At 40.6% G+C, this 12,860-nt stretch overlaps 1 long non-coding RNA gene across 1 annotated transcript; it reads left to right on the forward strand.

The window, feature by feature from the left end:
* The first annotated feature begins 92 nt into the window (after positions 1-92).
* LOC117874253 lies at positions 93-11,290 on the forward strand. Its single transcript, XR_004644928.1, has 3 exons — positions 93-165; positions 3,325-3,501; positions 11,105-11,290. It is a non-coding gene; the product is annotated as an uncharacterized LOC117874253 (long non-coding RNA).
* The last annotated feature ends 1,570 nt before the right edge of the window (positions 11,291-12,860 follow it).

Raw genomic sequence — 12,860 nt, forward strand, 5'->3', positions numbered from 1 at the left:
GCATATTCAGTAACAAGCTATATTAAACAATTTTTTAAGACTATGATCAGTTATTAGTTTATTATTCAGCATATTCCTGTTTTAATCCTAGAATGCAACAGAGACTGAAGAAAGACAGATGTTGAATGGTAATTATGTATTAACTTCCTAGGCATTGTAATACAGGTAAGTTAAGATAACACTAAATAGTAAAGAGCAGGAATAATTTTTAATGACTTTTTTTAATGTCCTTTGGAAAAATATCATGGGGTTTGGAAATCAGACCCGTTCATACTAACCTCCATGCTTTTGAGCAGAATGGAAAGGGGATATTGAAAAGAAGCTTGAGATGAATTTAAAGCGTGGCAGTCAATCGGTAGAACTCTGGGGCTGGGCCAAGGGTCTTAGCATGCCTTAAAGCAGTGGTTCCCAAAGGGGTTCTCAAAATGTTACAGGGGGTTCTTGGGGGAAAAAATTCCCTAATGGCGGACAGAGTTGTCCCTAGGGACTCCGGGCAGCGTGAGGCCAGGAGCCTGGAGCCCCTGGACTTCCAAGAGCTAAGCAGATCAAAGCAAGCATATCTATCACACTGAGGAGATTTAAACTTCAAGACTCCTTATAAGAAATGGAAAGGGAAGCGGATATTTTTTGCTGTTCTTAAAATTAAATAGACAGCTAGTATTGTTTTTTAAATCATTATGAAGAACAAGTTTAAGCTTTGTTTTCCTGGACTGCTCAAGACCTGAATGCTTGTTTAGGAGGAACTCTTTGAGTTGGCTTCTTAGATACCTTCATGCTGTTTCACATCTGATACTCCTTGATGAAACATAAGAGCCTTGTCTTATAACAAGCTTATTCAAAGTGATCCAAGATCTCACTTTTATAGCTTGTAAGAGTGTTGCCATTTTCATACTGTAATAAAAATACTGTAATTATAAATAATAATAAATAGTGTGTAATAAGCATGTCATAAAAACAAAATTTATATTTCCAAGATCACTGCTTTTATAATTTATGTGCAGGTAGAGGAGAAAATCCCTGGAAATATTCATTTTTAGGGGGTTTGTGAGACTTGACATTTTAGTGAAAGGGGTTCCCAGGTTGTTAAAGTTTGAGAACCACTGCCTTAAAGTATGGCTAGAGCTGCGTTGCCTCTGCCTGTTGCAAATCCTGCCTCCCTTCCAAAAGAGTTCCCAGGGATCCCCATTTCTTCTTCCTGTTCTGGACAAGCTAGTAGCACACATGTGCCCTACTAGCCCTCAGGGATTTTGTGGCATCCCTGTAAGGAACTGAAAGAAAACTGAGGTTGGGCAGAGGCCTGGGGGAGGTTAATATCAAATTGGACAAGGCAGGGGTTGACAAAACTGGTGGCTACAAAATGGGAGGAGAGCAGAGAACTAGTGTAGGACAGGGGAGGAGAGAACTGGAGAGACTGGCAGAGATCTGGGGAAATATAGATGAGGGAGAGAACTGAGCAGAAGGAGGGCAGACAGTTAAGGAAACCTTGAGTACTGGGGGCAGAAATTGAAGAATGGGAGTCTTGGGGAGGGACAGAAATGCAGGTGAGTCATAGGGTACATTTGCCCTGCGATAAAAGAACCTTGGCTGGCCTGGGTCAGCTAACTCCGGCTCAGGCTACGGGGTTATAAAATTGAAGTGTAGACATTTGGAGCCTGGGCTCTGCGACTCACCGCCTCGCATGGTCTCAGTGCCTGGGCTCCAGCCTGCGCACGACTGTCTACACAGCAGTTTTATACCCCTGCAGCCTAAGGCACATGAGCTTTAGTCAGCTGAAGAGGGCCAGCTGCACAGGTCTTTCGTTGCAGTGTAAATGTACCCAGAGGGTGGTGTGTGTGTGTAGAGAATGGAGCATGTTTGTAGGTGAGGATGGGGGTGTGCCTATGTATATGGTGGTAGCTAGTGGAAGGGCCAGCACCTAGAGAGAAAATGGGGAAGGTTGCCTATCCCCATTAAGGAGATTGCATGCTTCCTCTTCTGTTCTGAGAGAATGTCCCATACTAAGGTTTTTTTTCCCCCTGTGAAAAGTTTCCCTTCATGTTTCTAGGAATTTTGCTTTCTGGAATGGAGTACAGCACTTAATGGATTTAAGTTATCACCCAATTTCAGCCTCAGGGTGGTGGGAAGGGAAGAATTATAGGAACTTACAGAGAGAACAGCTTGGGACCTCAGGAATAGCGGTGAAAAGATTGGGGACCTTGTGGAAAGAGGGAGGTATGGAAGGAATTTGGAAGACCCAAAGTGATTAGGGAGGGAGGGAGAAAGGAAGAGACTGGGCACTTGGTGGTAGGGAAGAATAGGAAAAAGATGTATTAGAAGCCAGAACAGAATGGAATAGAACAGGGATCGAGGGGGAAACAATGCAAATTAAGTGGAACAGAAGAATGGTATATTGGGGGAGAGGGGTGTACCTTGGACATGGGGCCAGAGGCAACATGGAACTGACAACAAAAGATCAGAGACAGAGGAGATGATAAAACAAAAGAACTTTTAAGGTTAGCGAATTTAAATTGTTCAGGCTCCTTATTTTGTTTAATCATAATAGCAGCACTGGTGTGCTGGGTACTTCAAAAACGTAAGAAAGCATGCAGTCTAGTATCAAAGTGAAGGGTGATGCAGTTGAGTTGGTATGCAGTGTGTTGGAAGGCTAAATTAAAGGGACATGAGCTGAAGCAAGAACAAGGGTGAGTTGTTACTGGTGGAATGATATAACAAAAACTCCGTAGTGGGGATTTGAAGGAGAGGAGTGAGATTATTTGGTGTAATAGAGGAGGGAGGCTATTGCAGCTATAGAGAGCTGCATGAGAAATGCAAACATTAAAGGTGCATTTTCATTAAAATAAGTAAACTAACTAGAGTGTGCGTGGAGCGAGCCAAGATGAAAGCACAGATGGCACCATGTAGAGTGTGAGGAAGTTTAACCTTGTTGAGGATTCAGAAGGAAATAAATGATGGGAGCTCAGATCTGGAACAAGTGTGATACATTCAGCATGACAGGCAAGGAAGGTAGCATTGGCTGCAGCTTAGTGAATAGAAGAGAGAAGGGAGAGAGGAGGAGGCATTAGCATTATTTCCCTGGTAGATGTATCCGTCTATGCCAGACTTAGCTTTTAGGGGCTACTTATTTACTTGGGTTTTTTCCCCTGGTGAAAAGTTTCCCTTCACGCTTAATGGATTGGTGGGATGGGAATTTCCGTAACACCAAAGGTTCCCCGTAGTCGTCAGTTTGTTGCTGGATACATGGAGGGCCATATTGCGAAGTTATTTAGGCACCAAAAGATGTAGATAAATATGTAGTCAGATGCTGCTTTCTGTTTTGCTGCACAGCATATTGGATTTTCAGAAAGGATCTGAACTCTAGCCGCCCTCACCTTCAGGATGATCATGCCTCCAATATGAGCAAGATCTCAATTTTTCCGGCAGCCATCTCGGGGACCCACATCAGAATTGTAGAATTTGCAAGTCAGCTCCATCATCAGGAGATGCATCATGCCTACAAGCAAGGTCAGGTAAGGGGAGGGAAAACAACTTGTTTGTACAGACGTTGACTGATGGGCAGGGGTTCCTTTTATCATGAGGATTTTAACATGAGCACTTATGTTCTCTGCATCTGCACAGTCCCCCTTTTCCTCCTCTGGGTGATGTAAGTTTCCTTCTGCTGTGTCTGTAGCATCCTGAGGGTTGGAGCCATGAGAGGCAGACCCCCCAAGTAGCAGCTGGCGCAAGATGAGGATTAGGGAACAGGCAGCATAGTGGTGGAGCTTCTGACAGAAGTTGACTTGCAGTTGGAGATTCTGGAGGCTCAGTCATGGTTAGCAAGGCCGAGGCTGTGAGAAGAAGACTCTCAAACTACTGCTCCCTTTTAGGAGGGAAGGAAGTAGGGACACAGTGTGTGAGCAGCATGGGGGGAGAAGCTGCTACTCTTACTCCTAACAACCCAAAGGGGCTAGCAGTGTTTCCTTTGTTGTCTTGCTCTCCTGCAGCTGTGCATGATATTACAGCTGCTATGCAGCTTGACATCAAAGGGAGATTTGTAAGTGTCACGTGAGATATGTGACATTTGGCAAGTCTGTCTAAATCCTTTTGGTTAATCTCTGTGTGATTTCATTGCTGAAAACTAATTACACTTTTATAGTATATTTGCCTTGGCTAAGACATGTCTAAACAAGTGTTGAACCCTATTTCTAATGAATTCAAGCTAAAGTCGAGCAGGATGACAGTGCACTTCCTATGCCAAACTTCTCGTCCATTCTGATTTGGCAGAGTTTTTCCTCTCTTTGCACTCTTTGCACCTTGTATAATCATTTATACTGGCGCAAGACAAGAATCCGGCCATAAACTTTTTTCTCAAAAGATACCTATTTCAGCAATTCCCATTTTGGAGTCTATGAACTAGGGCTGTTGATTAATCGCTGTTAACTCACGCGATTAACTCAAAAAAGTTAATCATGATTACAAAAATTAGTTGCAATTAATCGCAGTTTTAATTGCACTGTAAAACAGTGGAATACCAATTGAGATGTATTAAATATGTTTGGATATTTTTCTACATTTTCAAATATATTTAATTCAATTATAACACAATACAAAATGTAGTGCTCACTTTATATTATTTTTATTACAAATATTTGCACTGTAAAAATGATAAAAGAAATAGTATTTTTCAATTCACCTCATATAAATACTGTAGTATAAACCCTTTATCGTGAAAGTGCAACATATAAACGTAGATTTTTTTGTTACATAACTGCATTAAAAAACAAAACACTGTTAAACTTTAGAGCCTACATGTCCACTCAGTCCTAATCCTTGTTCAGCCAATCACTAAGAGAAACAAGTTTGTTTGCATTTATAGGAGAGAATGCTGTCAGCTTCTTATTTACAATGTCACCTGAAAGTGACAACAGGCATTCACATGCCACTTTTGTAGCTGGCATTGCAAGGTATTTACATGACAGATATGCTAAACATTTATATGCCTCTTCGTGCTTTGGCCACCATTCCAGAGGACATGCTTCCATGTTGACTTCGCTCGTTCAAAAACTAATGCATTTATTAAATTTATGACAGAACTCCTTGGGGGAGAACTGCATGTTTCCTGTTGTTTTATCCGCATTCTGCCATATATTTCATGTTATAGCAGTCTCAGATGATGACTCAGCACATGTTGTTCATTTTAAGAACAAGTATCAGAGGGGTAGCCGTGTTAGTCTGAATCTGTATAAATCAACAGGGGGTCCTGTGGCACCTTAGAGACTAACAGAAGTATTGGGAGCATAAGCTTTCGTGGGTAAGAACCTCACTTCTTCAGATGCAAGAAGTGAGTCTTGCATCTGAAGAAGTGAGGTTCTTACCCACGAAAGCTTATGCTCCCAATACTTCTGTTAGTCTCTAAGGTGCCACAGGACCCTCTGTTGCTTTATACAGATTCAGACTAACACGGCTACCCCTCTGATACTTGACACCATGCAAGGCACTGCATTTAGCCGTATGGAATGGAAATCTATCAACCTCCTCTAGAGATTTCCATTACTTGCATCTGAAGAAGTGAGGTTCTTACCCACGAAAGCTTATGCTCCCAATACTTCTGTTAGTCTCTAAGGTGCCACAGGACCCCCTGTTGCATTTTAAGAACACTTTCACTGCAGATTTGACAAAATGCAAAGAAGGTACCAATGTGAAATTTCTAAAAATAGCTACAGCACTCGACCCAAAGTTTAAGAATCTGAAGTGCCTTCCAAAATATGAGGGACAAAGTATGGAGCATTCTTTTAGAAGTCTTAAAAGTACAACACTGTGATGCGGAAACTACAAAATCTGAACTACCAAAAAGGAAAATCAACCCTCTGCTGGTGGCATCTGACTCAGATGATGAAAACGAACATGCGTCTGTCTGCACTACTTTGGATCATTATCTAGCAGAACCCGTCATCAGCATGGAAGCATGTCCTCTGGAATGATGGTTGAAGCATGAAGGGACAGATGAATCTTTATCTGGCACGTAAATATCTTGTGATGCCCCCGTTCTCACTTTCAGATGACATTGTAAACAAGAAGTGGGCAGCGTTATCTCCTGCAAATGTAAACAAACTTGTTTGAGCAATTGGCTGTACAAGAAGTAGGACTGAGGGGACTTCCTAGGCTCTAAAGTTTTACATTGTTTTATTTCTGAATGCAGTTATTTTTTGTACATAATTCTACATTGGTAAATTCAACTTTCATGATAGAGATTGCACTGGTATTAGGTGAATTGAAAAATATTATTTATTTTGTTTTTACAATGCAAATATTTGTAATAAAAATAAATATAAAGTGAGCACTGTACACTTTGTATTCTGTGTTGTAATTGAAATCAAAATATTTGAAAATGTAGAAAACATCCAAAATATTTAAATAAATGGTTTTCTATTATTAACAGTGTGATTAATCGTGATTAATTTTTTTAAATTGCGCGATTAATCACTATTAATTGTTTTAATGCTTGACAGGCCTACTGTGAACCTTTATGTGGGTCTGGAAGAAACGCACAATTCTACTGTTCTATACCTTTTAGACTACTGAGGAAGCATTTTTTGTGACCAACATATCCCCAGTGATCAATTCCTGTGACTAAGCTACAAAGGAACTCCCCACATATTGTAGTCTCCTGATCATCTCAGCAACATCTTTGGTTCTCCCAAAATTTCCTTTACTAGAAGTCTCCACTGTGGCTCTGAATAAAAAAAATAAGTGATTTTTCACCAAGAAATCACCTCCTAACAAAATTTGAAGCCCTTGGTCTTCTCCACATGAATAGGGCTTCATTTCCCCTGTTCCCACACTCATTAGGGTAGCTATAGGTAGCGTGCTTGAGCTGTAGTCATACTCAGGGACTTTAGACTCCAAACCGTTATATATAATTCTGGGTACCCTGTGGTATTGAGGCATTTGGCAGCTTTGGACACACTGTTGCCTCTTTTTTCAGAGAATCATGGAGTCCCAAAGTTCTCTGAGGCAAATATGTTTCCAAAATGCAGAGGTTTCATGCCTAAAATTCTCTATTCAAGTTGAGAGAGCAATCTTAGTGCCAAACTTCGGTTTCAGAGCCAGAGGCGTTGCTATAGTGGGGCCTTGGGAGGTGTTGCACACCTCCAGTCTTAAGTTTGTTGACATGTCACTGACCATGTTGAAAAACACACAAATCATCCAATCACAGAGGAAAACAAAAAAACTTAAATGTTGTATGCTTCAGTGTCTTTTATAGACCTGTATATGCAATAGGCTTCAGAATCACTGTCCTACAAATAAGAATGAGGACACTTTTTGTTTGTGCCCTGATCCTTTCACATAATAGATTCCTGCTGATATACACAGACTGTCCAAGGGAGCAAAAATGAAGATTTTCTGTGAGATTAGGGCCTTACAAAAGAATGAAACTGTATAATTTAGAACTTTGTACAGATAAAGTTCCTACCTGACTCACTAGCCTCCTTTCTCCTTCACTTCCTCTCTTAGCTTACCTTGCGACCCTGGATCAGCTCTCCCGCTCACTTTCCATTGCTGAATTCCCTATCTGACTACCACTGTGTCTCTTTTAGCATTGTTCACTCGCCCTCTCTTCCTTGGCCCGTTATCCAGCGCTTCATAAATTCTAATCTGTCAACATCTATACTACTCATCCGTAGTATAGATTTGCTCTAAGTCCCCTACTCCTGCCCTCTCTCCCCTCTTCTCTATTGTAACAGTCATTGACCTTCTCTACCTTCCTTGACTACTGTGACCCACTCACCTATTGCAAGGAAAACTTCCAGACTAAGGGGCTGAGTCAGAATCAGACTCCAGTTTGCCAAACTGTCTTCTTCTCTACCACCTTTTTATAGACACCTGTACAAGCATTCAAGTGAATGGGATTTTATAGGTAGAACAGATCCTAATCAAGTTTAGGCAGAATGAGGACCGTTTTAAGCAACCTAGAGTCATGAAACCTTCCATGTTTTCAGTAACATGCCCCAGGTTATGAGTAAGGTAATGATTTTAGACAAACGTTATATTTCTGATACTAGAAGTTTAGCTTGAAAAAAATCAACACATTGTATAACAAAAAACAGTTCCCAATTCTCATCTTACATTGGTCTAAATCAAAGGTAACTCCATTTAAGTCAGTGAAGTTACACTGGTGCAAAACTGGTGAGACACAAATGAAGTCTTGAGCCTTATTCTGAATTTACTGTCATTAGCTAAAGCTATTATTGTCATGTGTTTCCTACAAACAATACTTCTGTTGGGAAATTTGGAGCCAGGAGTTATTTAAAGCTGTGGTCTGTCAGGATTGTAACACCTATAGAAACTGCCGGGCTTCTGTAGCTGAGAGCTACATGTTAAAGAAACTTACCTATGCAACATTTGTTGGAATTAGATTATTTATTTATTTATCATATGCATGTCTCTGCCAAGTTTTGTCTACTTTCCTATTTTGGAATGTTAATGCTGTGCAGGGGATTGTGCATGTTGAATTCATTTAAATGTTTCCCCTTGTGTTGAAGAAATGCTGCATTTCCCTTTTCTGCCACCACCACCACCACTCCTCCTCCTGTTCTAAAGGAGCCAATCATTCAGATCAGAACATTCTGTCTTTTGTGGGGAAAGCACATATGATCCGTTATGCTGTGAGGCCAGCCAGAGTGCATGGAAGTTTAGTAGCTGTAAAACCTGTGACTTCATTTTAAGAGAACAAGATTTTGACTTGAACAGTTAGTTTGAGTTAGAGTTTTATTAGCTTTGCACACAATTTAATTCTTCAGCAAACACACTTGACTTCGCTTCTTTCCTGTATTTCTATTAGATTGTTCCTTTTCTTAACAGTTTTTAGTTAGTCTTTTTCCAGTACACATTAACGTTCTGTTATCCATTGTTGTGATCATGTTTGAGAGGACATGTGATTCATAATTCCATTAAAGTAGGCATGGAGGTGAAGACCAGCTTGCAGCAGTGTTTACTAAAAGTTCACCTTGCAAGCAGAGACAAGAATGAGGAAACTGTCCAGCATTTTAAACTAACATTTTATTGATATTTAAACTATTGTACATATAAAATTGCATAGTTCAGAAGTGAAGAGTAAACAAATTTCTTGAGCTCAGAGACTCCTTATCTTTTTCTTTTTCTTTTACAAAATTCATGACTCCTTGCAAACACTGGGTAATTATTAGTATTTATTATTTTACAACACTCAAGTGTGCTAGGTGCCTCACAGTACGGATGAGAAGACATGTTCGTTTCCTGAAGGAGCTTACAAGGCAATTTCATGCATGAGGCAACAGGACGGGGAGGTAACAAGACAGGCGGAAGAAATGACATAGTCAACATCAATAAGATTGTGGCTCTTCATTAAAGACTAGTGCACAATATGATGGGATAAAGATGATTCATTTTTTTAAAAAAAGATATGGACATAGATGACTTTGCCAAAATGTTACACTTTCCCTTCAGCCTTCCTGGTGCTGATGTGAAGGAGCAGCCTTGGGATTTACACAAGGCTTCTTCTGATAGTTGCCAGGTGGCCTGGGTGATAACTTCTGATCATCCAATAAGTTATTGACCGAACTGCTTAGAAGAGAATAAATCTCTTTGTAAGAGGGCATCCTCCCCATAGAATTTTTAATAAATCTACCTAGTTTTGGCACAATCTAATGTGCTCTCAAGGAAAATCAATTACATTGAAATTAACATAAAATATCACTTCAAGAATAACTTAAGGTGTAAGGAATGGTTTAGCAATTTCTGGAAATCAGGCTGACTTTCATAAGAAGTAAGCAAAACACAAATTTGAAGTTTTGGTGCACAGAGAGGGCAGTGTGAAATCGTGAAAGTTCTCATAGGCATTATTTAGGACCAAGACACTAGACTGAAAACCCCTGTTTTATGAAAAGAAATATTAAACCAATGGCAGCTCTAGGTTAACACTGTAGGTGGAGAATTCTAATTTGTCTTTATTCAGCACTGCCAGCCCCAAACATTCAAAAATCATGATTGGCATAAAAATCATGACTTACAAAAAATTAAAAATGGAGTGCTTTTTATTTGCCTTCCAGTTTTTGAGACTTCAGGGCACGTGGTTTGATTTTCAAGCTTTTGTCCTCAACCATGAGGGCTAGAAACTTTTTTTTTTTTTTTTTTAATGAAAAATGAGATTCTCAGAATGACATGAATCCAGAAGCTTGGGCTTTAAGAAAAGCACCAAATATCACAATATTTGCACTAAAATTGGAGAGTTGACAACATTCCATATTACTGAAGAGTTTGTATCATTCAGTGTTCTTCCCTGGCTTGTCAAAAAAAGGCCTTCTGCTATGCAAAATGGCCCCATGGGGATCTTTCGTCTGAAAGAGCTATTCCGTTTAATTCAGAGCTGCCGCTGGCATGCAGAATGGGCATGAAGGTACATGTATTTTACTATGACTTTATTCTATTTTTTTGGCACATTGCCCCAGGTGCCGCAGTAGATCAGCCCCCAAAGATTCTTAAGAGTACAACTTAAGACTGACAGGAATGTGGTCTTTCATTAGACAAGCATTAAGTAGAAAAAGTGAATGCTTAACTTTTATTAGTAACCTCATAAAAGGCCACTTTACAGGATTTAGTGAATGAGGCTGTTTTTCCTATGCAGGTGCTCCCAGTTTAGTTACTCTTTCCAGTAGAGCCCTGGTTAGATGTTGATATAGTAAGAGTGAAAGAAAATGCCTCGCCATCAGAAGAATGGAAAAATCAGTTACATAGCTGTGCAAGGAAAATTCTGCAATGCAGCCTTTTGGGGAGGAAGAGTTTTGGGGAAATTTGAATTGGTTTGGAACTTTACATTAATCTAAAAATGTTCTTAAACCTTTTTCCAAGCTTCCCTTACACTAACTTTTTGAAACTGATTCTTCATTACTATTTTATGGCAAAATAGGTTCTTTGGGCCAAATTTTCAACCCCAATTCAGTCCCCTTTGCATTGCCTGAGTGGTATGAATGTGCACAGCTGGCTAGTTGAGAATTCTCCTAGCAGAAGGAAGCATAGCAGGAGTAGGGAAGGGGCCACTGTAGTGTATTGAAAACTGTTACAATTACAAGCTATCACTTTAAATTCTCAGGGGTTTCCTGGTCCTGCTTGCAGGCTAAGGGACACTGAAGGAAGCCTGTGATCTGGGTGCTCATATTTCAGTCCACAAAAGAGTTGTCTGGAACAAGGTAAGTTGAGTTGGACCTCTCTGCCTTCGGTAGCAGATCTCCCTCTCTCTATTTGGATGTTGTGTGTTAGATTTCTGGATTCTGTGAAATAAAATAATGTTATACGGCAGCCTTTCAGGAAGAGTATTTGTTCTGACTCTCTGTGTGTACGCCATGAACAGAACACAGCCCAGTGCTCCCTTAAGCAGTTCTCAACTGGGGTAGGGTCCCTTAAGGGTTTTTCGGTTCATGTCCTAAAGTGCTGTAGTAAATAGTTGGTCTTTCATTGAACATGACACCTCAGATTACTAATATGTTGATATCTTCTCAATTTACCCACTTTAACATGGTAACTATGGAAATGAATAGAGTGGTAACAGTGTTGTAGACCCCACACAAAATGTATACACTGGCCCAAGAGTCAGGAGACCTGTATTCTATTGCTGGTTCTGCCACTGATGTGCTGTGTGACTGTGCGCAAGTCACGTCACCCCTCCATACTTCTGTTTAACACACACTGTCTCGTCTATTTTAGATTGTAAATTCTTAAGGGCTGTCTCCCACTGCATGTACAAACAGCAACTATCGTAATAGAACCTTGCTGTCAGTTGCAGACTTTAGGTGCTACCTTAAGGTAAGTGGCAGTTTGAATTTGCTGAAGATGCTGTTGCATAAATGATACCCGCATATTGTAGATTTATAGATACTGAACAACTTTGGACAATATTTTCTAGGCAACATCCTCTTTGGTTTAAATGATCTAATACAAAGTGTGAGCACCTAAGAGTTTTGGAAATAGTAAAAATGTAGTTATCTGGCCACAGACTGATATTTTCAGACACTGAAATGTGGGTAGCTAGCCAAAGAGATGATTTTAAGGTACTGAAAGTGGGAAGTTTTGGTTATTTTCCAACAGTTACTGAGGGGAGGGGGGGGGATATCCTAGGGTGCCCATGGAGGCACTGGAGCATTGCAGAGTCTTGCTCGCATGCAACATGCACAGCTGCTACCTGTCAACTACTGCTGAAAAAGTCTGAGAGTCTGTGTGGCGAGGCACATGACTATTAGAGCATGGTTCGGTTGATACATGTTATGAAGAACAAAATAAAGACTGTATTATATGACCAAAGGAGCTGCTCCACCTAGCACTAAAACTCACAGGAAAATTATCTCCTTTAAAAATGATGCCTTTACTGCCCTTTAAAAATCGTGGCTTTCCTTTCTTGTACGGAATGGTCAGATGATCCTGAAAGCAGGCCCAAACCAGATGACTCTCACTCATAAGATATAGGCTATGTCTACAGTATGGACCTTGCAACGGCAGCTGTGCTGCTGTAAGGTCTCCTGTGTAGCTGCTCTTTGCCGGCAGGAGAGGGCTCTCCTGCCTGCATAATTATACAACCCCCAACGGGTGAGGTTAGCTATGTCTCCTGCTGACATAGCGCTGTCCACACTACCACTTTTGCTGGTGAAAATTCCGTCCAGCTCGGGGGGTGTTTTTTCCACACCCCTGACTGACAAAAGTTTTACTGACAAAAGTGGTAGTGTAGACAAAGCCATAGTAAATAAATGGTGACTACTTTCTTTCCCAGGCTGGTTCTCATGCATTGTGAAACTGACAGAGGCAGCAGTGCTCTGGGCTGGGAGTAGCCCCAACAGGAAGACAATGTTATCTGCATG

The sequence above is a fragment of the Trachemys scripta genome, chromosome 3 (genome assembly GCF_013100865.1).
Source record: "Trachemys scripta elegans isolate TJP31775 chromosome 3, CAS_Tse_1.0, whole genome shotgun sequence".
Lineage (NCBI taxonomy): Eukaryota > Metazoa > Chordata > Testudines > Emydidae > Trachemys > Trachemys scripta.